General features: G+C 41.9%; 1 protein-coding gene across 4 annotated transcripts in view; it reads left to right on the top strand.

Annotated features, from left to right (window-relative positions):
• The window catches only part of bmpr1bb (bone morphogenetic protein receptor, type IBb), a 79,287-nt gene that overhangs the window by 4,652 nt on the left and 48,621 nt on the right, over positions 1–26,014 (top strand). For 2 of the 4 annotated variants that reach the window (XM_054744338.2, XM_054744342.2), the window contains exon 1: positions 21,528–24,189. The exons of the other annotated variants lie outside the window; for them this stretch is intronic. The gene's annotated coding sequence lies outside the window, so the exon portion shown is untranslated. Of the gene's footprint in view, positions 1–21,527; positions 24,190–26,014 lie in introns of those variants that run through there. 4 annotated transcript variants of the gene reach the window in all.

Below are 26,014 nucleotides of genomic sequence, written 5' to 3' on the forward strand. Positions count from 1 at the left end.
TTTGAGGGTATTTGCATCCAAATCAGGTGAACGGTGTAGGTATTACAACAGTTTGCATATGTGCCTCCCACTTGTTAATTTTATTTTTCATGGAGATCGGCCGCGGATTCCTCGTCCGTCGGCATTCTAGGAATCGAAATAAAAAACATTGACCGATTCCGGTAAAAATAAACATTTGGAACCGGTTACAATCATGCTCGATTCTCGATGCCCAACCAAGCCCCCACAATGCGGGTGAAAAATTGAGGCCAATGCGCAAGTGACAAAAATTGCAGTTCCACCCTCATCCGCTGGGGGGTGGTGCCAGAAGCGAGCAAATCCTCATTGACTCCCATGTTAAAAATACCAATTCCACAGCAGAAATAAACATGTTTTTGGTTTAAATGATCTAGTTTACACTCATGACAACTCTGAGGGGGGTGATTTTTTTACTCACTCTTCTGTTTAAGTGTATTAAAAGCCTAAAATTCTGTATCATTAATGAACATCTGACCCACGTGACCACAGAGCTTGCTCCTTGGAAGGGCCTCAGTAGAGCCTCGGTCTGGCTTGGAAACTGCTCCGGGATTTTGAGTCTCTGTGTTTGTGTATTCTTTTTTGGATATTATTTGTGCAATTGTTGGACAAAATGACTTGCTGTGGCATTAATTGCACTAATAGAGCATCCAAGGAGTCTCCACTTCATTTATTTCGGTAAGTAAAATTATATTTATGTATTTTAGGTCACTGCCGAGCTGAGCTTAGATTTTAACATGTACTGTTTAACCATGAAATTTAAATGTAATAGGGTAAAACCCAGTGCATTTAACATAATGCTGCACTTCAGAAAATGGGTTGAAACATGTTGGTGGAGCTGGGTTCCAACTATCGGCTTGTGGAGCTCTCGGGAGACCTCTGTTTTCCACCCGGTTCTCCCCTCCCAGCAGCTCGGTGCATCTCTGTCCGATCGCGGCTTCTGTCTGCTGCGCGGGCTGCTGGCTTGTGGAGCTCTGGGATGGAAACCTTTCCACCCGGTTCTCCTCAGCGGCAGCTCAGCGCTTCTCAGATCGCAGCGGCGCCTTGTCTGCTGTGCGGCTGCCAGCTTGTGGAGCTCTCGGAGACCTCTGTGTTCCACTCGGTTTTACCCAGCGATCAGCCCGGCGTATCTCTGACTCAGAAGCTCTGGTGTAACTCCGGTTGTAGCTAGGTTGCTACCTCCGTTAGCTTAGCTCCCACCTCCGCGTTAGCTTTGGGTTAGCTTCAGGTTAGCTTGTAGCTAGTTCGACCGGGTGTCGTCAGTTGATCCCAGCCTTACAGCCCCACCCTCAGCTCCACCTCTCTTCCCTTTTGTGGAATTGTCTGGGCTTGACGGAACCTGTGACACGGTCAAAATGGCGGTGGTGGCTACCTCCCATTTATCTTCAAAAATGTGTTATTGGAGTCTATGGAAACCCATTGTCCAATATTTATATGTCGATGTGCCCAACCCTAGTGATGATTATGGGTTTGTCTTTCTTTAACAGCAGAGTAGCAACAGTTTCAGGTTGCAACATTATTATAGTAATGAAGGATACATTTAGGAAAAATTAGACTCACTCACTCCTCACTCACCCACTCACACTGTAGTGGCTATTGTAAATGTACACGGAAGTCACAAACTGACCTGGCGAAGTGTGACAGAGGTACAGCTGCCGTTTTGCACCATCAGCCCCTCTGACAAGCACCTACAGTGGAACTGCAGGTTAAGTGTCTTGCCCAACCCACTCTACCTCTATAGCCACTACCCCATCCCTCAAACTTCTCTAAATCCCATCAGCACAAAGTGGAGGCACAAGTCTTGTTTCACTTATAAAAATCTTTTCCCCTCCTTTAGTCCAAGAAAAACATGCATGGAAGCACAGAAGACCCCACTTATAGTTTCATCCATGGTTGCTGATGAGAGACAAGTGCAGGCACCAGGAATTACTTAGAGCTGCAAGCTGCTCGGCACTTTGCTACGGAGGTCAGCGATCACGAGAGAAAACACAGACATCCTGTTATTAGAGAAAGAGAGGGGCATTAAAAAAGAAGATGAAAAAAAATATGCAGGATGAGTGGGGGTTGATGGAGGGTTGAAGGGCAGAAGGAGTTTGATTGAACTTAAGAGTCAAAATGGCAGAAACAATCTGAGTCTAAACTTTAGATAAAGATGCATCATTCTGTTATTTAAAAAAAGAATCAGAGTAATTGACGTTTGTCTATTTACAGTGGCAGGATGATGATTAATGACTCAACTGTCAGAAATCAATTCTTACAAGTTCAGAGGCATTAAACGTTTGTATACCTCCTGATTTAAAAACCAATATATATTGATAAAGGTTAACACACAATTGTGATGTGTAGTTTAATTTGCTTCTCCACAGCAATAATATTATGAGGAAAGTGAAACCTAAAGCTAAAAGCTGTATTGATCAGACCCAACTGTGTCGTTCCTCTGGGAGAGAGGTAGGATTTAGAAGTGTGTGTTTTTTTCTGTTTACTTTGAGATGTTAATGCTGCATGCATTTGTCTCCAAAGTACAGTGCTAATTGACTTGGTGTCCTGAGATTTTGATAAACAATGTAAAATAAACCACAAAGACTAATACAGTTGGTAACACCCCCCCCCCCCCCCCCCCCCCAAGTTTCTGTCATAACAGAATAACAGACTGACCGGAATGATTGGAGTTAATAAAATGAATTTCTGATAGTGTGGAGAACATTAGGAAACTCATAAAAAAAATCTAATTTCACCTGAAAATAATAATTTTAGAATAGTTTTTTTCCCCCAAAATAATTTAGATGTCACAAAAAGTAAAGCAGCTGGTCATAATGGTGCGTATACATTTAAAAACAAGTTTACTTCTTAATTTTAAATTCAGCTTATAGTTTTCAAACTTCAAATACTTCTTTTACAAGTCTAGCTGGTTTCATTAATGTCAGCTTTGATATTGCACTTCAATCTGATGAAGGATTTAAAAAGTAACACTTAGAAGTTTCCTGCTCCTCCGCCCTACTGGTTGAAAGTGAAATTACAACTGCTGTTGTAAACAACCACTGTTGCTAATACTAACAATGAGCTAACACAGCCAACAGATACTGAAATAGACCACAAAGTAAAAAGTTCCACACTGTTCGACAAAAAATATTATTACTTACATTCCAGTAGCAACAAAGCCAGGTCACCATCAGTTTGTAATTTTGTCGCATTCTTTAGCTCCCTTAAACTAGTGTAAGTCACGCCAATGTTGATGAGATGTTTACTCAGGTTTTAGTTCTTTGCTTTGCCTCCAAAAGCTGTTTTACAATGCTGAAGTGGTACTAGGGAGCCTTAAGTCATTTATAAGTGGTCAGACTCTGGCGGTAATGTATTTCAAAAATGTCCTTTTTACAAAAGATTATGCGATGGCGTCATAAAGGGGTTACGGGTCTCTGAACGGCCGCGGACGTCGGTTCATCTTGGACAAAACTTGCTTTTTATTGCAAAGCCGTGCTCATTTTTAACAAGCTGAGCCTAAAGGTGTCTGTTCCCCACAGTCCCCGTGCAGTCTCCGGTGATATGACCAATGAGGAGCCCTGCATTGGTCCAGATTATCATCTCAGTTGATTCTGTTTACAAATGCGAAAGTTACGGCTCATTATTACTTTAATTTTCAGTGTGGTTGCCGGTTGGAGCTCGGCAGTAACTCCCCACGTGATCATGACACCTCCCTCAGTTGCGTCAAGGCGCAATTTTACTACCAAGTGAGGCGGAACGAATGCCACAAAATTTGCGTATCGCCATTACCACATGGTTTATTAGACGCGTTGCTGTGGTAATATTACGCTGATTTGATGGCATGGTGTGTCTTGTAAAAAAGGCTAAAGATTACTCTCTTACTTTTACTTCCAGGCCTCGCCATGATGCCAACAGAGAAAGCAAACTTCTTTTTCTTTTTGTGCTTTTTTTTGACCATCGGCAAACTGTAAATACCAGAGGTGTGACATTGTGGCATCAACAAGTCATCTCCGTGTCATGCTTTTGTTCTGCTCAGCAACTGAACCAGGTTAATTCACTGTGCTGATTGAAATCACCTGGTTTAATTGCTGAGCAGAACAAAAACATGACATGGAGATGACTTGATGATGCCACAATGTCACACCTCTGGTAAATACTAACCGCTAGCATAACAGTTAACCGCTCTAAAGCAGGTAAAGAGCTCCCCCTATAGGACTCCTACCCCTTCAAAAAACAATCTAGTGTGGTTTTTGGTCAGCAGAGGGCTGCAGAGTGGTGTCAAATATGAAACTGGTCAAGTTTTTATCTCAACAATCACTGAGATCAATGTTAAAGCTCTAGATTAAAGTTTAAAAAAACTACATGCTACTTTAAAGAAAACTGAATTACATGTAGTAGAGGTCCTGTTTCGGATTGCTTCTGAACACAAACTGCAATTGAAATTATTGAGACCTGTTATTTATTTTGGTAAATGACTTAAATAATTCTCAGCAGTTGCATCGAGATCGAATCTGAGGCCAACGATCTGTAATGTTCTTGGTCTAAGTCAGGGGTAGACACCTCCCTTCCCTGAGGGCTGCTATCCAGCAAGTTTTAGCTTTTTCCCTGCTCCAACACAGTTGATTCCCCTGTTCAGTAGCTCATCAAGCTCTGCAGAAGCCTGTTAAAGCCATAATTAGCGACTTTTTCATATTTTGAAATCATTTTCTTGAGCCAGTGTGTGCTGAAATGACCCTTTACAGGGTTAATGAAATACCACCCAGCCCCTGTCAGCCCCTGTGGCCAGAACATTCCACTTGCAAATTCAGACTTGCAGGCAGCTCTGTTAGGACTTGAGCTGAAATACCTGCAGTCTGGTTCCAGCTCGTTTCCTGCATGTTTTATATCATGAACACAGCTGATTTGTTTCATTCAGTGATGAATCATTCCTGTAGTTGCTAAGGGAGGCTGGGGAGACATTTCAGCTGTTAGATTTAAGCCTAATTTATACTTATCCGTCGGCGTCAGGACGGAGACACGCAGCGCCATTATCCGTCCTTGCGAGCCTGCTGGAGATCCCTCGCGAGGATGGACTGAGTCGAGCTTTCTTTTCTAAACATCCGTCCGATGAGACGGAGAACACAAGCTTGTGATTGGACGCCGCTATCGTCTACACCGCCGTCATTGCGCCCTCAAAAACGTAGAGAGCCGAGGATATCTTGTGGCAGACAAGGAGCAGCTTGAAGAACCCTTTGCGGGAAAACTCTAAAAAATATGAATGTTTTATTCACCCGTGATTGGAGGAGTGAAAAGATATGCAGCAAGCATTTTATTTGTGGAGGAAATGAGGAGAAACGTGGGTTTAGGGGTGGCGAGCGCATTAAGAGGTGGAGGAGAATGAGGGACAAATTTGTCCGTGTTAAAAAGTCTCTGAAATACAAAAAGCACAATACAAACACGATAGTAAATGCATTATCTCGGACCGGACACATGACAGGATACCACAGAACAGCGCTACGCCCTCTTTTGTCCTGGCGGGGAATTGCTTTGCAACACTCCCCAGGAGTAGGAGAAATCTGATGGCAAAACGTCTTTGGCTATACGTGTCTCTCCCTCGTGGAGCTGACGGAGAAGTCTAAATTAGGCTTAAGGCGTTAAAACGACAAATGCACAGCAAGGAGTTAAGTTTTGCCTTCGGTTCTACAGACAGACACTAGGGGGTGCTAAAAGCAAGCCAAAACTGCCTTGTTCCCCTTTAATCACCTGCTGATTCAAACTGTGTTGAAGCAAGAAAACAATTAAAACATGCTGGATAAGGTCATCAGGGAAGGGAGTCGTCTACCTCTGTATAGGTACTATACAGTTTTCACGTGCCTGCACACATTTGTCTGAAGTTCTGGTAACTTGGGGATCCGAATGAATTGATGTAAAAATGCGTTACTGAACTGGGAGAGGACAATAGTGGTCTGTTTGTGTGGGAGAGGCTCCTCCTGTGACAGTGACCTGCTGGCCAGAAAGTAAAGACACACCAAGCCAAGCATCGGTTTGTGTTGTAGAGTAACTCACACCCAAAAGGAATGTTAAGAATCTGCGTGTTAAAGTTTGCGCTGCATCGCCATCTGCGTCTGGATCCTGGCAAATAAAAGGCAGCTGTGCGTCAGGGTGGAAGTGTGTGTCTTTAAATTTGAGGGAAAGAGTATTTTGTCAAGTGTGGGTCAATCTACTTTAGGTTTTAAACAAATCCAACAGTCACATGGTACTATTCCCACTCACGGATACACACACAGGCCTAAGCAGCAAGGTTCAGGCACAGTCTGAGCCCATAATTACTCTCTTAGATGTTTCTTAAGACTGAGTTGAAGAAGCTCCTAGACTCAGTGAGATGTTTAAGAAATTGATGCTTTTTGATCTGGAGGAAAGAGTTTTTTTTATTCCATTTCACTCAAACTGCAACATCCAGACCTTTTTTGACAGTTTGATCTTTCAGAAAACACCCCAAATCCTTTGCTCAGAACTCTTCAGCATGTCTGTTCTATTATAAACCACCGTTCTACTGTGACCGACTGTGCAGTGGGACCTCAAGCTTTTCCACCAAATTACTAATGGCACAGAGTGCCATTCGGGCTGTGAGAGGAGAAGGGAAAACAGATTAAATCAATTTTTATCCTCTTCACGTTTTCCTGTTTCTTAGTCCTTGTTGACAGACTGTAAAATGGGTTTCAGATGCGTCGTCATTTTTTACAGATTTGGCAGAGGGCAATTATCATACCTGCAACACAGAGTGTCTATAATGAAATGCTCTGATGTCAGAGCTTTACATTATAAACATGGTGGAAAGAAGAGTGACTGTAGAAGCAGCGTTTCTATAGATCTGTGGTTTCCAATCCTGGTCCTCTGTATCCCTTATAGAGCTCCTGATAATTGTTGGAAATGAGCTGAACACACACTTAACACACACGATACTCAATGGAACAGTTGAACAGGTTTTGGCAACAGTTGTCAGCTTAGCAAGCCAGGCTAAACAGGTGGCAGGTGACTACTCAATGTCAACACTTTATAAAAAAAGGCTTTAGTGCTGATCTGACCAAACCACTTTCTCAAACAAAAGACAAGTCTAAAAGCTGTCAGTTCGCGGGAGTTGTCAGTTTCTATTTTCTTTATGTGTGTCATGTGTTTGAAATGGTTTCAGTTTTTATGATTTTTCCGTATTTTTATGCTGAGAAAAAGAAAAATATCTCAGGCAGTTTAGCAGTAAAAATGATTTGGTTCCTACTAAAGTGGTCAAACTGAAGTAAAACACTAATTTCTCTATTAGGAATATCAGGTTACTTTGACATTTTAGAAACCCTACTGTTAAGGCTCTCTGGTGTTCAGCCTTATGTCACCCTTGCTGTGTTTATGTTGGTGATGAAGTTTCATGTTTTTCTTTGTAAGTGGTGCAGTGTACCGATGACATCACTGTAAGCAAAGTTACATGAGTTCTTAAATAAATTGGTTTAGGTATATCTGATCTCAGCACACCACGTGGGAAACGACGCAGGCTGTCTGCATTTGTTGGCAACAGTTGTGTTGTTTCAACACACGATTTTGCATCCATGTCTTAAACTGATTAATAGTGTAACATTGATTTTAGCCCCATCAACTAGCCTCAGCAGCCTCCTTTAGAATAGATGTATTATATTACAATTCAAACAACTGTCTTCACAGACTCAATGCAGACATGTTGATATTTTTCAGATTTTCCAAAGGACTTCCACGGGGAAAAAGAGTCGGACATTTGCCCTTCATCTTTAGTTACGCTTTTATCCTGCCTAAAAGGGGACTAGCCTCTCTCCCTGTCCTTCCAGGCCTCTGCCGTGGCTATGGGAATCTAGAGGGAGGCTAGATCAAATTACAAGAGAGGGGAAAAACAAAAAGAGTAACTGCTAGCTAACCTGCTACACCCTGGATTGTTATTGCAGGTGTTCTGGAGCTGTTACAGCTGTTAATTCACTTTGCATAGTGACATTTGGAGCTGCAGTTACCACTGGACTTTTGGACACAAGTGTTTGCTGATGAGACACAATTTAAGAGCTGGAACATGAATTTAGGTAACGAAAGGCATAGTTTATGTTATGAAAACTCATTAATGGTGTGTGTGTGTGTGTGTGTGTGTGTGTGTGTGTGTGTGTGTGTGTGTGTGTGTGTGTGTGTGTGTGTGTGTGTGTGTGTGTGTGTGTGTGTGTGTGTGTGTGTGTGTGTGTGTGTGTGTGTGTGGGTGGGTGGGTGGGTGGGGTGAGGCCCTAAATGAGAAAATGACAGGAACTCTCTGGGCTTCCTACAGAGAACTCAAGATTTTATTACACATACCTGGCCAGCTGAGAGCATGGAAAAAACCCTCCTATACATTAACTCAGCTGCTGAGTCGGCCCATGGAAATCAAGAAAAAATATGATGTGCACTAAACAGAACAGATATGACCCGAGCCAGCGTCAGATATGAGTATTAATATATTCATCAGTCCAATAACCTCATTTTGATGTGTAGAGCCAAAGCTTGTCTATCAGCTGCAGCTCATGAGCATCATTTGTTTGTTTTTTGAGAATATTCTCAGGCTGGTGAAAGTCCACCAGTAAGAGTCCAACTGGAGGCATTAAACCAAATCTGACTGTGTAAACATTTCTGGAATTACACTTTTTTTATGTGAGTATAATTAAATTAACTGTTCATGAAATAGAGCTCTTCACTTGCTAGTGAAAGGGAACAGGTTCAGCTGAGATTCAATAATATATCTCATTTTTGAAAAATTCCCAACCTGGAGTAAAGTCATCTCAGGAGGGTTAGAAGTAGGCATATTCCAATCACATCTTTTTGCTCCCGATCTGATTCCGAATAATTTAATTTTGAGTATCTGCCAATACCGAATCCCGATCCGATAATTTTTAGGAAAGCATTAAAAATAATAGTAAAAGAGCCTCGAAGAAAGAGAAAGAAAGAGCCTCCGATTGCCTGTGGGGGGCTTCCCGTATGCGCGACACATTATCACTCTGGATGCAGTGAAGTCACACACACACACACACACACACACACACACACACACACACACACACACACACACACACACACACACACACACACACACATACACACACACACACACACACACACACACACACACACACACACACACACACACACACACACACACACACACACACACACACACACACACACACACACAGTGAAGCAGGCTGCAAAATCGTAGTCTCCAGAAGCAATACTGCTCAGGCCGTTTTTGTTTAATGATGGAGACGCGACAGACTTCTTTGCACTCTTTTGCCCTGCCCACGTGCTCGGAGATGCGCTCATGACATCACAGTCCACCCATGTGCAAAATCACATCCACATTCCTATGGTAGTGTGGGATGAACGCAGCCGAGCTGGGGCAGGTGGAGTGGAACCGATGCTAGTGCGCAAGTGGCATTAGTGTCTACAGGAGCGGTTCATGACTAAATCAAACAAATCAGCTGTGCTCATGATCTAAAACATCCAGGAAATGTTCTGAAACCGCCAGTCTGAAGTTGCAAGTGGAATATTCTGGCCACGGGGGCGTGAGGGGCTGGTTGGCCTTTCATTAACCCTTTAAGGGGTCTTTTTAGTACATACTGACTCAAGGAAATGATTTAAAAATATGAAAAAGTTGCAAAGTATCCTTTTAAATATGCATTTTCGATCATATTGTCATAAATTATTTAATGCTTCTAAATCCTGCCAGGATTGTGTGAGGGTGAGTAGCCCACGTGTTGTCAAAGCAGACTCTTGCTACAAAAGCAAGTTCCCTTTAGGGAAGAATAAAGTGAAACGAAACCAGAATTCATAGTTTGCCTTGTTCCCAAGGCTTCAAATCCTTTGAAATTCATGAAACCTGTTTAAATATATCCTAAATCATGTCATGATTTAATTTATTGAATGGAAATACAACCACGGTCATTTTGGAAAATATAAATTCAACCTGCTGTTCCACTTTGAAGATGAAGCTTTCATTCTGGATCTGCAGTTTCACTTGATATGTTGCTCCAGAAACAGAAGCTGGCCATATATCCACTGTCCACAGACACAAGTTTGTTCTGTGGGCTGAATTCATCATCGTCCTGATGCTCCCAGTACCCTGTGGGTTTAATGGATTTCTCACTGCGTCCAATCGTTTCTTCACCCGCTGTCTGTCTGCATTAGACACAGGGTGACAGGACATCTGTTTTTCTGGCTTGTCTCGATCCATTTTTGCCAGCACATGTGCACCTTTGCAATTGATCTGGCAAGGAAAATTAATGTGACGGGACTTGTTTAACTAAGCGTGCTGACTCCGTACTTCATTCTAGTGGGTTTAGAGCATGAGGACACGCCAAGGAATTAGTCAGACTTTTATCTTAGACAAGTTAGGAGTTATAAATGTAGACAAGAGTCAGATGCACCACTTTTTATCATTTAGTTAGCTGATATATTTTTCTTTAAAAAGCCTTCAGGAGAAATTTGTAAATGAAATTCAAGGATATCCTTTCTGTGCAAATTTAACATTTAAGATTCTAACCCTGGCCTGTCCAATACGCAGATAATAACCACCATTAACATCAATGAGTGTGCTTCTGCTGGCCGCAAAGCAGCACATTTTGGAGGAGAAGCATAGTTTAGCATTGCTCCAATTAGGGGTGAGAATCGAAAACCTGCTCTTCGTTGTGTCTGTTTGAGTGTAAGATGCACCATAATCTTAGATCACTGTACTTTTAACACAGTGAAGTGATGATGGGTAAGTCACTTTGAGAATTCAGCATGAATTACTGCACAAGGAGATTGCTGAGACTAAAGAAGGCAAACATCAAATTAAAGTGTCACATGCAATTTTGCCTCAGTCTTCATCTTCCCCCCAAAAAGCAACACTCACCACATAAAACACAATACTGCAGGTGGTGGTGGTCATCTCTCACACAGCAAGAGTTGATCAGGACCAGAGGTTCTGTGGAAAACTCGGGGAGAGAAGGTGGAAATGACGATTTATTGTGACCTTAGCGTGATGACGTGGTATTTTCTCTCCTCCTCCTACAGAAAGCATGTGTTAAAAAATCTGCTAATGTATCTGCCAGTGTTTTATATCGGCTTGCACTGGGCTTTCCTCTTCAGGGTCAAATAGTTCATGTGCATTAAAGGTGTGGTTCACGTGTTTAATCAATGCATTTGCAGTGATCTCTAGTAGGAACGAATGCCTAAGTTGTACTCTGGGCACAAAACACTCAGGTACGCCTGTTTCAGGATCTAGAAGACTGCCACATCAGAAGAGAGGTTAACACAGCAGGATTTGGAGTCTTACTTCCTGATATTGGGACATCTCACCCGTGGTTGCTAATCATTTGGAGTTGCTAATGCTAACAGTTAGCATCTACTAATGAGACATTCTATGCTGTATTCTGGAAGCTAAACCAACAACAGCCTTTCCCGTCACGAGTCAAGATGGGTGAATCCGTGAATGTTAAGTGACAGTGTGACGTAGATCTGTCAGGATTTTCTAATCCTAGAGTTTCACTGTCTATTTTCTATCAGAAGTCAATGCAGGAGATTGGTGTAAGAGACTATTTTCATATTCAGCCTGCATGAAAAACTGTGACCAATTTTGATCAGAAATAATATTTAAGAAATGTTTTATTCAGTGAATCACACCTTTAAAAAATAAAAAAAAGTTGTTCTATCTCTAATCAGTTAGAGGTGATTTACTGTTTCAAGATGGACAATTTGAGAAGAATAAGTATTTTTCTGACACATTTATTTATTTATTTATTTTCAGTGTTTTCCCTAGGAATTTTTCCAGCTGTGGGGGCGACACGTCTCAATTTTATGTTAATATTGTTTTATTTGATGCACTCCACTTTGAACTGCACCAATCCAGCAACTGCTGCATTGTAATAACTAGTATTAAAGGTGAATACACCAGTATTTGCACAAGAATAATTTTTGTTTTAAACTCTCAGTGACACACTTTGCAGGGGGGATTTGGCATTTAATTTTTCTTGGCGTCTGGAAAAACATCTCCATCTGCCCCCCTTTATTTGACTTTCTGCCCCCTGTATTTTGGTCCAAGATCATTACTGGACTGGCCTTATTAAAAATGTTCTACACCCCCTGCTTAGTTGACTTAATGAAGTATTTTTAAGCCAGTATAAAAATGATTGAAACACAAATTTACATATTTGGCATTATTGACCAATATCTTTCATTTAATTTATTTGTTAAGAACATCAAGATGCATTAAAGTGAACATTATAATAAAGTAAATGTTTCTAGTGCAGAGAGGAGACAACCCATAGAAGCACCGATTTGATCTCATTTCAGAGAAAAATAGATCAGGTCAGATGCACCTAATAAATAAAATTACTAACATAAACTCAGGAATCTGTTTCTTTGCTTCATTGGTGCTGAAAATATCACTAATGCAGATCAAAGGAGATACACAGATGAATGCACCTCTTATTTATTATTTGGAAATTAGTGGGTGTGGTTTACATCAATACATTATTTTAAATCTGAAATTGATATGGAATGATCAGAAGTTGCTATGTGTATTGTTTATTTGAAAACTATTTACAGAGCAGCCTCAGAATTGAGATTAAATATTTTTGATCACAATAGTAAAGGAACTATTACAGAACAAGTTTTTCAATAAAATCAGAACATTAATGTTTAAGTGCATGAATTAATACATCTGAACTCATGCAGTAGGAACTAGGAAATATGAAATACTAGAACCATTTTATTTTAATTTGATTAAACTGATTTTTCTCCTAACATTGTTGGCATTTTCCCACACACAGTTAAACAAAACAGTGTTGATTAAGGTGTGTGTGTGTGAGAGAGAGATAGAGAGGGAGAGGGAGAGTTAAAATAATAAAAAAAAAAAACCCGACTGGAGCAGAGGCAGTGACCGATGCATGCAGGAGCCGTTTTCAGCTGTGTCTTGTCAAATGCACCATGTACGTTACGAAAGAAGTAACTTTAAATATTTAACTGAAAAAGAGGCGAGCTGAAGAAAACATAGGGAGCACTGAAGAAATGTGAGCAACATTGAAGCAAGCACAGAGAGATCCGTTACTGTCTGTGTGTGCGCGTGGATCCCTGGGCCGAGCTGACTGAGCTCCCGGCTGCAGATTTTGTGTGTAGGGAGGGGTGGGCGCTCTATGCGACTGCCAATCACAGAGCGTGAAGACAGTCAGTTACCCAAAGCGGATTTTCCTTCAGCACGATTACAGATATTTACGAGTTTTACTCGTTTCATGCTCGTATTCGTCAAAAATGCTTTATCCGTTCCGGATACGGCTCATCCTTAGCTGTTAGAGCCCTGCACGGGCCTAAAATCTGAGCCCGTGTCCGGCCCGGCCCGAGGGGGTGTAGCCCCAGCCCGTCCCGGTCCGAAAAGGTTTTCAGGATTCTCTGGCCCGGCCCGAGCCCAACTTTTTTTTTTTAATACTTTTATTATTAAAGTTCATTCTTCTTGTTCTGTTAAGCAAAGCAGATAAAGATAAGAGGAAACTTGAGAGGGACCTTGGCCAAGCAACAGTATCTTTCTTGCAGAATAAAGGTTCCAGTTAAGACTTGTCTCCATATGACCAGATACTGAAGAGGTCAACTGTAGATGAAAAACTGACCTTTTCTGGACACCACACGGTCTACCATTAATATTGGCTGATATTGGCATTGTTGTGGTTATTAGCCAACCAATAGTTTGTAAGTTTTACTTACCCTTTGGATTCATCAATAAAATTCGTACATACAGAAATATTTACTGATTTTATTACTTAATTAGGATATCCATGGATATGCCTTAGGGCACCACCCCTTTTAACAGAGGAAAATGAATCCAAACCTATATCAATCCGTCTAAAGTTCGTAAAATTCTTTTAATGAGCGGCGGTCATATTCTATCCAACACCGACAAATTCACTTGAGACAAAACTTAATTGGTGATAACATTTATTAACTTGAATGAACGGACACAAGGCGTCCCTCTGTGTCCGGGGCTGAGCAGATCAGATAGCGTTGGTCCGTTGATCCCAGCAGCTAGGCCTCACACACATGCCATCCGGAACGGCAGGAGCAGAGGCAGGGGTCTCCTTACACCAGGTGAACTGGACAGGGGAGAGAAAGAGTTCCGCTCTGCGCCTCGGCTTCATAGACTCGTCCAGCGGGCTGTCTCTGTAGGGGTCGGTATCCACTGGGCCGGTCAGACTTGGTATTGCGTGATGACATCATCAAGCTGCTGCCGGCTGCAGAGGATCATGGGACATGGAGTCCCTGCTGGCGCTGATATCAATATGCTTTATTGTCTACACTTCAGGGCGTAGATGGCATAGTCCTTTGGAGAAAATACTGCGTAGTAATTTTCTCATCAGGGCGGGACCCCAACAGCATTAACATGTAATATTGGAAAATATCGTTTTTTACACTTAAAGACCCAACTTTTACATGCCATGCACATAATGTACATCAACATATGACTGATCTGACGTCATGATTTAAAGATATTTGAATTTGTTTGGAACAAGTTGTGAAGCAGACTTTTTCCTTTTTGTAGTGAGCGTACGCTGTCCTCACATGCATCATGTTGCTACGTGTAGCTACACTGCTAGCAAACAACAAGAATCTTCACCCAAGGCTTGCTGTTCTTATCTGAAGATCTTTACAAATGTTTTATCATAGCTGCAAAATAAAGTAAAAGAAGATACATTACTCAGTCATACACACATCTTAATGTCGTGCTTAGCGATTAGCCTACCTTAGCTTGTGTACATTGCTTACATTTTATCAACTAAGTTACTTTAACACACTCATATCATATGGATCAGCTGCTGTTCGAGACAAATTAAACATGGCACTTTTTCTGATTGACTGAAGTAGTTGTTTTGAGTAGATAACGTTTAAGCATGCATGATAGGAGATATGTAATGTTTACAACCTAAAAGGATTAAATTGTTTCTATGGGAGAGGAACCACACAAATCAGTATCAGTTTATATCGGTATCGGAAATTAAGAGTTAGAGAATGTTTGTACCTTGGATATCGGTTAAAAGCCAGTATTTTTTTCAGATTTTGTCTCCAGGGGGGAAAATACTGGTCTGATATTTTAATGGTACATTTACAGCAATGAATAACTTCACTACTTCCTGTTTGCATTTTCACGCAGAAATGTGGTCACACAAAGTACAAGTCTACTTATTGGTGAACTGAGTGTGATGGACGATCTTAACAGATGGATCTGACTTAATTAGGCAGCTAATCTACAGTTTACCTCATCAGTTGTGAAATGCTGACCCTTGTGTATTTTCTTTACACTCTCTCTCTCTCTCTCTCTCTCTCTCTTCTCTCTTCTCTCTTCTCTCTCTCTTCTCTCTCTCTTCTCTCTCTCTCTCTCTCTTCTCTCTTCTCTCTTCTCTCTTCTCTCTCTCTTCTCTCTCTCTCTCTCTCTTCTCTCTTCTCTCTTCTCTCTCTCTCTCTTCTCTCTCTCTTCTCTCTCTCTCTCTCTCTCTCTCTCTCTCTCTCTCTCTCTCTCTCTCTCTCTCTCTCTCTCTCTCTCTCTCTGAGATAACACATGGTGTCTCTGGATGACATCATGGGTTTCAGGTTGCCCACTGTGGCTTCTGTTCCCACAGGGTGAAGGAGCTGGAGAACGTATCCATTCTGGGAATAGACTTTCATTCCCTCTCCCTCCTGCCCTTCTGCTCCGACACACACAGCCGACTGACCTCTCTGCCACCTCTCTCAGGGTTTGTGATTGGCTCATTTAGATGTGCTGACAGATGTGCGTTTCCTTCTTTTAGATGGTTATGATTTTAAAGTTGGAGAAGCATAATTTGACTTCTTTTTTAGATTTGAGGAGCTTAATGTATTTATTTGGTCAGTTAAGAATTGTTGCCTTGTCTTTGATGGACATTTGCACACGCGCATAACCAAATCTGCTATACTGTAGTCTGTTACTGGTTTGCTTTCTGCATTTTTCCCAGGAAGCTCATAAGGTTTTCTCTGTTTGCCTTTGTGCCACTGACTCTGTCAATCATCTGTTTTGGTTTTTCATAGAAGCCTAGAGAGTGAACTGTGAACTCAAGCAGTTTGTCTGTTCTTGTGTTTTTCTTTTTCACTCCCTCTGTGGACACACCTGGCAGTCGCTACATGTGTTCAAAATACAAACACACCCAAACCTTAGACCTTAGGCATGTTGATTTGATCATCTTCCTTCTGTTTTCATGTGTTTGCCTGTCTGAAATCAGCATCCCAAGGATTTTTGAGTCACCTGGCTTCAGGAGTGAAAACTATTCACACTTTGGGATTTAATAGAATAGAAACTTTATTGTCCTGCAGTGGGTCACAGCAGCAATCACATTCACAACAAGAGCAGAACTAAATGTCGGAAGAATAAGGAGTCACGCCCATTTACTTCCGGACCATGGGTCCCCGGAGGAACAATAAAATTAATGCAAGTCAATGAGGCTAAAAACGCTATTTTCTAATTTTGCTTGTCCAGGACTACAAATGCTCTTCACAAAAGTGACGTCATCAACCCAGACATGGAGAGAAACAGAGGGAAAATGGCTGTAAGTCCAACAAACTTCAAGTCCTTCCTTCAGGAGGAAAGAACCGTCATAAATCTTGCCATGTAGCAGCTATGCTAGGGCAGAGGAGATTCTGTGGTGACATGCCGATGTCTAATTTGTAGTCATGTTAATTACGAACTTTTACAAGCTGATAAATCTCTAAGTACGTGAATGGCGTGGTCGAAACATCCATAATTAATTTAAATTTAAATTGAATTACAACATGTGATCCAGGGCCTAAGGCAAAGCGAATTAGAAATTAGCTCTTTTAGCCCCGTTGACTTGCATTCCCTTTTTCATTCTTTTGGGGACCCATGAACCGACCGCAAACAGAGGAGACTTCGGCTCCCTATAACACGCTGTATATTGAACAAAACCATAAAAAGCTGGTTTGGTTGGCTGTCACTGTAGCAATTTGTCACTAATCCTCTTTTGATCTAGGTAGTCCAGAGTCTATGATAGATGCAAAACCATGCCACGGCTTATTTGTGGCACATTTGAATATGGTGGAGAGTTTAAATTGGGCTATGAAAAGCAAAAATGTCTAATCACAATTAATCACTTGAGTTTCATAGTTGCCTCATGACTGATCGCAAACCAGATTATAAATGTACCTTAACATGAAAATATACATGCTTCTGATGTTCTTTTAAGTTATGTGAGCAGAAAAATATACTTTCTTCATGCAAATCTGTATTTGTTGTTGCAACAATCGAAATATTCTACTGGAAATTTTCTCTGTAGTTTCCATCGTCTCTTTCCCCTTTGTCAAGCTTTGGTTAGTTGGATCAAAAATGTGAGAGAAAACAATGTCACAGGACGATGCAAACCTTGATAGGTGATTTGTGTTTTGTGCATTTGTTTAATTTTCAAGACATATTTATCTTTATTTCCCATTTTGGTTCTTCAGAAATTTTAACTTTGTTCATTCATCAATTATGGAGCGATAAATGAAAAGAGAGGGAGAGGGGACTGGAAGATGCGGTCATCCTGTTATGAGTTTTTAAACGGTTTCAAATCAACAAAAAATGGCATTAAACAGTTTTGTGATTATTTCACTATTACATTATTACATAATGCACCTTTAAATATATATTCCAGAAGAGTCTGTGTGTTTCAGTAGTTCATTTCTTTGGGAATAACCACTGCTCTAGACTTAAATGGTCTATAAAACAATAGAGGGATAAGTGCAGATGAGTTTGCATTAACATTCCCACAATTAACCCCCTGTGCGTTACGGATTTAGCAAGTTACTGCAACCTACTCATTTTTGGTGTTCTTATTCAGCATGTTCTTGACTTAAATCACAGATTTCTGTGTGATACTTAATGCACTTGGATCAACGATGCTACAACGTTACCAGAAAAACACCATTTCTAACACAAGAACAGATCCCTTGTATACATTCTAAATAAGTAGCCCATTACCTTGCCCAATGACTGGATGGGACATTTTACACACATAATTGCATCTTTGAAGTGCAATAATAATCACGGTCATAAGTAGGTTTAGGAAAAACACGGCCGCTTCTACGACGTGTAGCCAAACATGAGTGTGTTTTGCGAAGAATACATTAGACCCAGCAGCATTCACATCATCAAGTACTCCTCCTGTTTGTTTTAACTGAGAGTAGGTGCTGAAAAGTATATCTTGTTTTATGCGATAAGAGAAAATGTTGTCATTCATATGTCCAACACAGCAATGAAACGCCTCCAGAAAGCCTTGGAAAGATTCCCCACGGGGGAATCGGTGGGCTGTCAAAGCCAGCCATCAACACCTCATTCATCAGAGCAACGAAGGATCTGTGATGAGAATAAGAGGGAGTGTGGATGAAAAGTTGTGCAAACGTAGAATAAGTTGAGCTGCATTTAGCAGCAGGTGAGCTTTAGAAACAGAACTGCAGCTGACTAAAACCTTAAAGGGGCATTATGGAAGGTTGACAGCCAAAACATGTACAGAAATAATAAATTTCTTCTTCATACATTCTCCTGCAATGCCCTGGTCCTGTAGAATGAGCCCTGGCATTTTTACTGTGATTGCCTGTTTTTCTGTAAAATCACAGAAAAAGAGAGCTGCTCGGGTCGAGCAGGCTGCTTCATGCGCGTTCACGCTCAGGCATAGCCCGTAGCATTTGCAATCAGTAGCTTTAGCAGCAGAGAGAGAGGTAGTGCCAACTCAGCGACTTTGTCGCTGTTCCTAACGCCTAGTGATGAACCTAGCTACATTTCTGAGGACCTTAGCTACTTTCTTCTAGAAATTTCCTGCAAATTGGCAACAAAATAGCCATTTTCGCTCCGAACCGTTCTTTGAACGTTGTTTCAGCTGTCAAGGATAACTGGCGCTGTAGCTCACCTAGTTAGACGTCAGACTCTTGTGTGGAAGATCCGGGTTTGATTCTGGATGCGAACATAGTTTATTTAGAGTTTCTTTTTTACATTAATGGTATATTTTTTTTACAGTAAGATGCCCAAATTTTTACTTGAGACTCGCTGAATGGCATTGAATTCACTGATAAAAAAGATGTGGGTTCAACTTTCATTTTGGAACAATTTTTCAAGCAAGGGAAGGGAATGATCTGAGCATGCAGGGAGACTGACCCATCATAAACCTTTGTCGGCTGTGCTGAAGAGAAAGGTACTGAACCAAATTATTTAATTAATTAGCTGCGCGTTCTCCTGTCCTCTGTCCTCCAGGACACACACACACACACACACACACACACACACACACACACACACACACACACACACACACACACACACACACACACACACACACACACACACACACACACACACACACACACACACACACACACACACACACGGGACTGTCTCAGCTGTTATTTTCGTTAAGGAGTGTTCACGTACAACATGCGTGCCTCGTGCACGAGCCTACTATTGAAGCTGCCGTTACACTTTTGGCCTGAGGGAGCAATCGCTAGCATAAAAATTCAAAACTCCGTAAAGTCCCTTTAAGTTACAAAACCGTCAACCACTGTGGACATCTGGAACCTGTTGCAATTTAATTTTTGATGTTTATTTCTCACAAAAAACCACAATAACACAGAATGTTGACATGTTACATGTTCATTTCGAATCACTGTAACTCCACGATAGTTAGAGGTATAGAAAAATTCAGATGGATTTAAAAAGAAGAGACAATGTGCTTTCAAGTCCACATAAGTTTATTATGGTACACTCCATTCAGCTGTTGCAGTAAGTGGGTGAATCTCCATCTCACACTCATGAATGGAGCTGAGTGATTAAAACAAAAGGAGCTACTACAGCAAACAACCACTGTCATTAATAAAGTCGGCTGTAGCAGCACCATGAAAAGAAAGTAGTGTAAAGATCAGCGGCTCTATGAGCTCAGTTTGGCTTCATCAGCCCACTCCCCTGCATTCACCCACTCCAGCCAACGCTCACTGCTACCACCATAACACTTTTAAAAGCAGGGGAGACCCCGGGTTTCTAGGCGCAGCCAAGCTGAGGAAGGCTGCAGCATTAGCCAAAACTAGTCAGCAAAAAAGGTAAAAACAAATCTTGTGTGTGTGTGTGTGTGTGTGTGTGTGTGTGTGTGTGTGTGTGTGTGCGCGCGTGCATGTGTATTCCGCCTGTTTATCTTCCGGTCTATCTTTCCCTCACTCATGAACAAGATCCCAAGATACTTGAACTCATCCATTTGGGGCAGGAGAACGCATTCTACCCTTTTCCGACTCAAGATCATGGTCTCGGATTTAAAGGAGCCGATTCTCATCACAGCTGCTTCACACTGGGCTGCAAACTATTCCAGCAAAAGCATGAGATCATGTTCTGATGAATTGTTTTAATTATTTTCTACATCAAATCAAATAAAATTTTATTTATGAAGTGCTTTTCATGCAACGAGTGCAACTTAAAGTGTGCAATATTAAAAACAACCACACAACAGTTAAGATTCCCACCCCTCCCTCACAGATCAACATCCAACTTCCCCTCTAACCACATGGGCAACTGGGCAATTGCCAAGGGCCCAAGAACTCTAAAGGGCCCAGGGCAGCAAGGGCACGAGCAAAATACTGTATCTGTAATTTCCCGCTTTATGAGGACTATGATGACCGTACGTCCTGTTTTCCCCGAACATGTCCACTTTTCACTCTCTGTCCAGGGCGTCCGGACTGGGGGCTCTTGATGAAAATGTCCGGCTTTTCATCCAGGAGCAGGGATCGAATTATGGGGGAGCTGGATATCCCACACATCCAGGGGAGCCGGAAAAAAGTTTTCTACCTATATTACATCATTTATGGACTCTTCTGAGCAGAGAGCACAGAGAGCGGCACAGCGCCTTGTTGCGCAGCGATCCAGGCTGCTGCTTCCAGCGCACGGTCCATTCTCAAAGTGGCGCAACCAAAAAACTATAATTAGCACACGATCGTTCATGTCCGCACATGTTCTCTATTTTCGGTCTTATTTGTGCCTGAAGCGCTCTGCTACTGCGGAGCTATCACCTGTGCTGTGGTGATTTCACCTCACTGATGCAGCATCGAAACGCCTCTCCGCTTTGCGTTCAGGAGATCCCTTTGATCTGCTCAAAAGTAACTGATGAGGTGAAAAAGTAAGAATACAGGCAGCAGTTTTTCTGGAGAATTAAGAGGAGATGCAGGAAGATGAGAGACAAACAGGACAGGAAAATAGTTAAATAAAAACAAGAAAACAAAACAAAAAGTAAAATGTAGGTAGATTCATCTCCACTACACGTTTTTACCTGTATAAAACAATAAGTTATACACATGTAATAATTATACATCTGATACAGTTCAGATCACCTTCAAAACTCAGTCACACAGCCAGGGCTGTTTCAAGACATTTTGGGGGCCAAGGCAAAATTTGGCCGGGCTTCAGAGATAGGGTGAGAGGCTCTGTCATCTGGGAGGGGCTCGGAGTAAAGCCGGGCGTACACTGTGCGACTTTTTCACTTTTTTGAGCAGATTTTCCACTCGTGCGAGAATCCACAAGATCGGGGCGAGTTTTGCGCCGAGCGTGGTGTAGTGTACAGGGGGTTACGAAAGGCGATTAACACCACGTGACCAGCTACCGATCAGCAATCGTGAGCTCGCACGGACGGTCTTCTGGCGTTTTTAATATTTTCCTCGTCCCTCGTGAGGGTATCGCACTGTTGAAGCGGCGCTGCGAGCAGCTGCGACCCAAAATGTATCAGAACCGCTCACGGCGCATGCGCAATCATGCATCAACGCCGCTCACCCGCTATTTCCCTAATAACACACGTTGTTCTTTTTTATTTCTACACATTTTTTACTCACAGATTGTCAAGAAAACGTGTTTGTCGTGTTCATGTCAAATTAAACTGATCACAAAACACAGATTTACTTTCTTTATTTCGTTTTCCTCATCCAACCCCCATAAATCCCTGTGTGTCCTCCTGCAGCACTCCTGAAGGACAACAGGCAAAACAACACAAAAAAGTGTGACGTGTTGTGTGAAAACTGCTATTTTTAGCATATTTTTAGGGCCGACGTGTTGCTACCAGACGTACAGTGTGAGCAGTCAGGTCGCATCCGAGAACTGGGTCGTACAGTGTGAGCACATGACTCGTGAGATCTGCTCTGCGAGGAAGTCGTACAGTTTGAGCTGAAGCTGAGTGCTACGAGTGAAAAAGTCGCACAGTGTACGCCCGGCTTTAATCTGCTGCTCCTCCAATTCGAGAGGAGCCAGTTGATGTGGCTCGGGCATCATGCCTCCTGGACGCCTCCCTGGTGAGGTTTCCCAGGCATGTCCAACCGGAAGAAGACTTAAAGGAAGACCCAGGACATGCTGGAGGGACAATGTCTCTCACCTGGCCAGGGAACACCTTAGGATTCGCCCGGAAGAGCTGGCCCAAGTGGCTGGGGAGAGGGAAGTCTGGGCCTCTCGGCTTAGGCTACTGCCTCCAGAACCCAAACCTGGATAAGCAGAAGAAAATGGATGGATGGATACTCACCAAGCAACGATTTACAGATAATCACATTTAATGCTTTTCCTCCCAGCTGTGGAACTTTTCTACTTTTAGACACAGTCAACTTTTGCCTTACTGGCATCTTGTTCAAACAGCTGCTCCGGACACAAATTGGTTCTTTTCTTGTCTCGTCTCTCCTGTTTTATTTGCTGATTGTTTCTTTTATCCGTTCCTCCCATCTATTCCGCGTGTTGATTGGAATTTTGTTACTGTCAACCTTTGTCATCTTTTATTTGTTAATGAAATTCTCTATCAGTTTTAGTCAGTTTTTATTTTTTATAGTCCAATAAGTCCAATTTTCAGTTTGTCATGAAAAGAAAAAAGGAAAATAATTAGCTAACAAATGAACACTGGGATGAATGATGATCTGAAAGAAAGCTATACTGAAGCCTTCTATGCAGACCTAACCAGCACAGGTGTGGACTGATGTATTACAGTGCCTGTACATGTGTAGCTGATTTTAGTAATGAGCCCTGTGCATGGTCGATAGAACCAGTTTGTTTGATCCATCTGTCACCCAACAGTCCCCATCAATCATCTAAAGAAACTCTGTGTTCTCCGTGATTAACATTCATTCATGTTCTAAAATACTGGCTAAAACTCTGAAATTTTATGAGTTTCATAAAACACAAAGCTGGCACAACAATGGCATACAAGTATTCCTTCTAGTTTTATTCATCAATCTTTGTATTGAAAGAAGACTAGACTGACAGAGCGAAAGAGAAAACCTTCAAGGACAATGTCTGGAGTGTGTCTGAACCTCCAGCACAAATGTATGGTTGCATTCTTGCTTTGTTCTGTCAAATCACAGTTGTGGCAGATGCAGGATGGAGCGGCAGCAGCTGTTTTAGCTCTCCGTTCTCCAGTTTCAGCCGGTGGCACTGCCTGCACTCCGGGGATGGTCAAGGGTACGTTGCTGAGTCCTACGAGTGTTTGTTCTATGAGGGTGGGCACAAAAACCCTCAGGCCAGAGCACCAATAGGATTCTTGGCACAGGAAAAGAGGGATGTGACCGAAGGTGTCAAACAGAGTGGGACGGGTGACGAGACAAAATACACAGCTTGTCCCACTCTCACAGGACCCATGGCGCCATTAATTACTCTGAGCGTTGTGGCAGAATTATTGGAAAGCAGACTATTATTGTTCCTGTCAGTGCAAGTTAGGTCAGATAAAACCTGAGTGTAATTCAAGTTGACAAAGGTGTTTAGAAAAATGTGAAGATGTACACAGTGACACTTTTTTCTTTGGTAAATCTTGTATAATGTGGCTTTGTTTCACAGGAAATTAGTGCTTTCCTAAAGCAGGACTCACTTCTGGTCCTGGAGAGCCAGTGTCCAGCATGTTTAAGTTTCAGCACACCAGATTTCAATCAGCAGGTGATTAACCGGCTTCTGATAAGCCTGATGAGCTGCTGCACAGGGGGATTCAACCTCTAAATTAGGTGTGTTGGAGTAGAGAAACAAGTAAAACACGCACTGCCCTAAAGATCTGAACAGTGGAACCAGCTGCCTGAACTAAAGCAAACTGTATTTAAAAGATTAATCCTCACAGATATAGCATTTAGGGAATCTGGTGGCCTACAGGAGCAGATCAATACTAAAGCTGTTGTACTCAGGTAAGGCCAAACATGGAGGTTCAGGTGATTCTCTCATTCAGATCTGAAAACCTGTCATTAATTTTATCATCAAAAGTTGGTGGAGGCACAAACTGCTTTCTGCCCCAGACCTGCAAGATCTGGTGGCACACGGGTGTACATTTACCCTTGCACTAGGCATAGCTTTTAATTAATGCAAATTTAGAATTGTTGGAGTTGTGCATGTGTGTCTCATAGATGAATTAGTCAGTAAAGGAGCTGATTGCTAAAATGTTAGATAGCTGTAGCCCTATACTGGATAGTTTGTGGAAGAATGAACTTCAGAAGGTTAGAAAATGGAAAGAGTCTTAAGTCATACTTCTGCCAACAACTCTCCGAACCTTCAGCCAATATTAAGAAACCAAAAACAACTAAACACAATAACTTACTGAAAATCAACACTTTTCCATGATGTCAAAAGGGTTTTACTAGTCTGTGCTGCAAACATTCTCCTGGTGTGAGAGAATCGGTGGGTCTCAGCATTGGTTTCAAGGGGGGCATGTTTTAAAAGTAGAGTTTTTTTTATTGACTATTGTATATTTGGACCAAAGTAAGATTGTACATGAACTGCTTAAATCGACATTAGAGGACATATAAATTTAGCTCTTGTGAAGTCATAAAATGAGCATAAAAGTACGGAGATGTCAGTTGACAGAAGGAGAAAAGGAGCAGTATCATACACCATCCATATCCATTATTCCTGGAATGATGTTTAATACCAGCTCAGATATGATGAGTGAGAATCAAATTTAGACCCTCAGAATGCCATCTGCAATTTTTAATGGTGAAAATCTCGTCTGTGGTTGCATCTGATGATGCTCAGTCGTAGCTGGGTCTGCCTGGTGTTGTTTTCCTCCGTGTCAGCAGTGTTGGGATGAGGCCGTCGGTGATGTGCACTTACAGTAAGTGAAGGAGTGATGTTTCAGAGATGGGTAGCATTTCCAGTATTTATCGACTGCTGTGTGGCGGCACTGGATGACACTACGTTCTGATACATTAGCGGCAGTGGGAGATTTGACAGGACGGAAACTGAAGGGTTGAGAAAGTGAGGAGGGCAGATGTTGAGGCTTCACCTAGCTCAGACTTGGACACGGATGCATCGATCGCAGCCCCAAAGCTCTCCTAGCTTCTTCCTGTGTTTTCATCGTGCTTTCATTGAAAGACAGCAAACAGCAATGTCGGGGAGGCTGCTGATAGCTCCGTATCTAATGCGCTCAAATCTCCAGGGAGAGAGATTTACATGGATGATGAATGTCTAAAAATTTATCTCAGGATGTCACGCTTACTGAAAGACAGTCGGAACATTTGGCAAGGTTTTTCACTGAGCAGCAGTCCTTTAGTTTCAGTTTCTGGTATATAAGTGATTTCTTCTCAAATTGGTTAACTGATGCATTAAACCATGTTGGATATCGTCTGATAAATAATATTTATTCAGACTGATCTAATGCTTTAGAAGTGATGCACTCTGCCTCTTTACTATGAAACTTATGGAATTTTATATTGTCAGTCACATATGACTTAAACAAGACGATACAGCAAGGAGGTGGAGAAATTTCTCCCAAAACAATATTTAAACAACAAAACACAGCAATTAGCAAAATTTGTTATGGGAGCTGATACCAATTCTCCAGAGCTGCATGTTTGACAATTTGCAGGTTTTTCCCCCCGTTTCCTAGCGCTTTTCGAGCGATATTAAGCTATGACTGATGCCGTGTGTCCGCGCTAACTTTCTGTCCCTCACACAGCACCGTGGGTGAGTGAGAGACTCTCTGGCAGCTGGTTTACCATAATGGCACTAAGGCTATGT

Source organism: Nothobranchius furzeri, chromosome 6, assembly GCF_043380555.1.
Source record: "Nothobranchius furzeri strain GRZ-AD chromosome 6, NfurGRZ-RIMD1, whole genome shotgun sequence".
NCBI classification, from domain to species: Eukaryota; Metazoa; Chordata; class Actinopteri; order Cyprinodontiformes; family Nothobranchiidae; genus Nothobranchius; species Nothobranchius furzeri.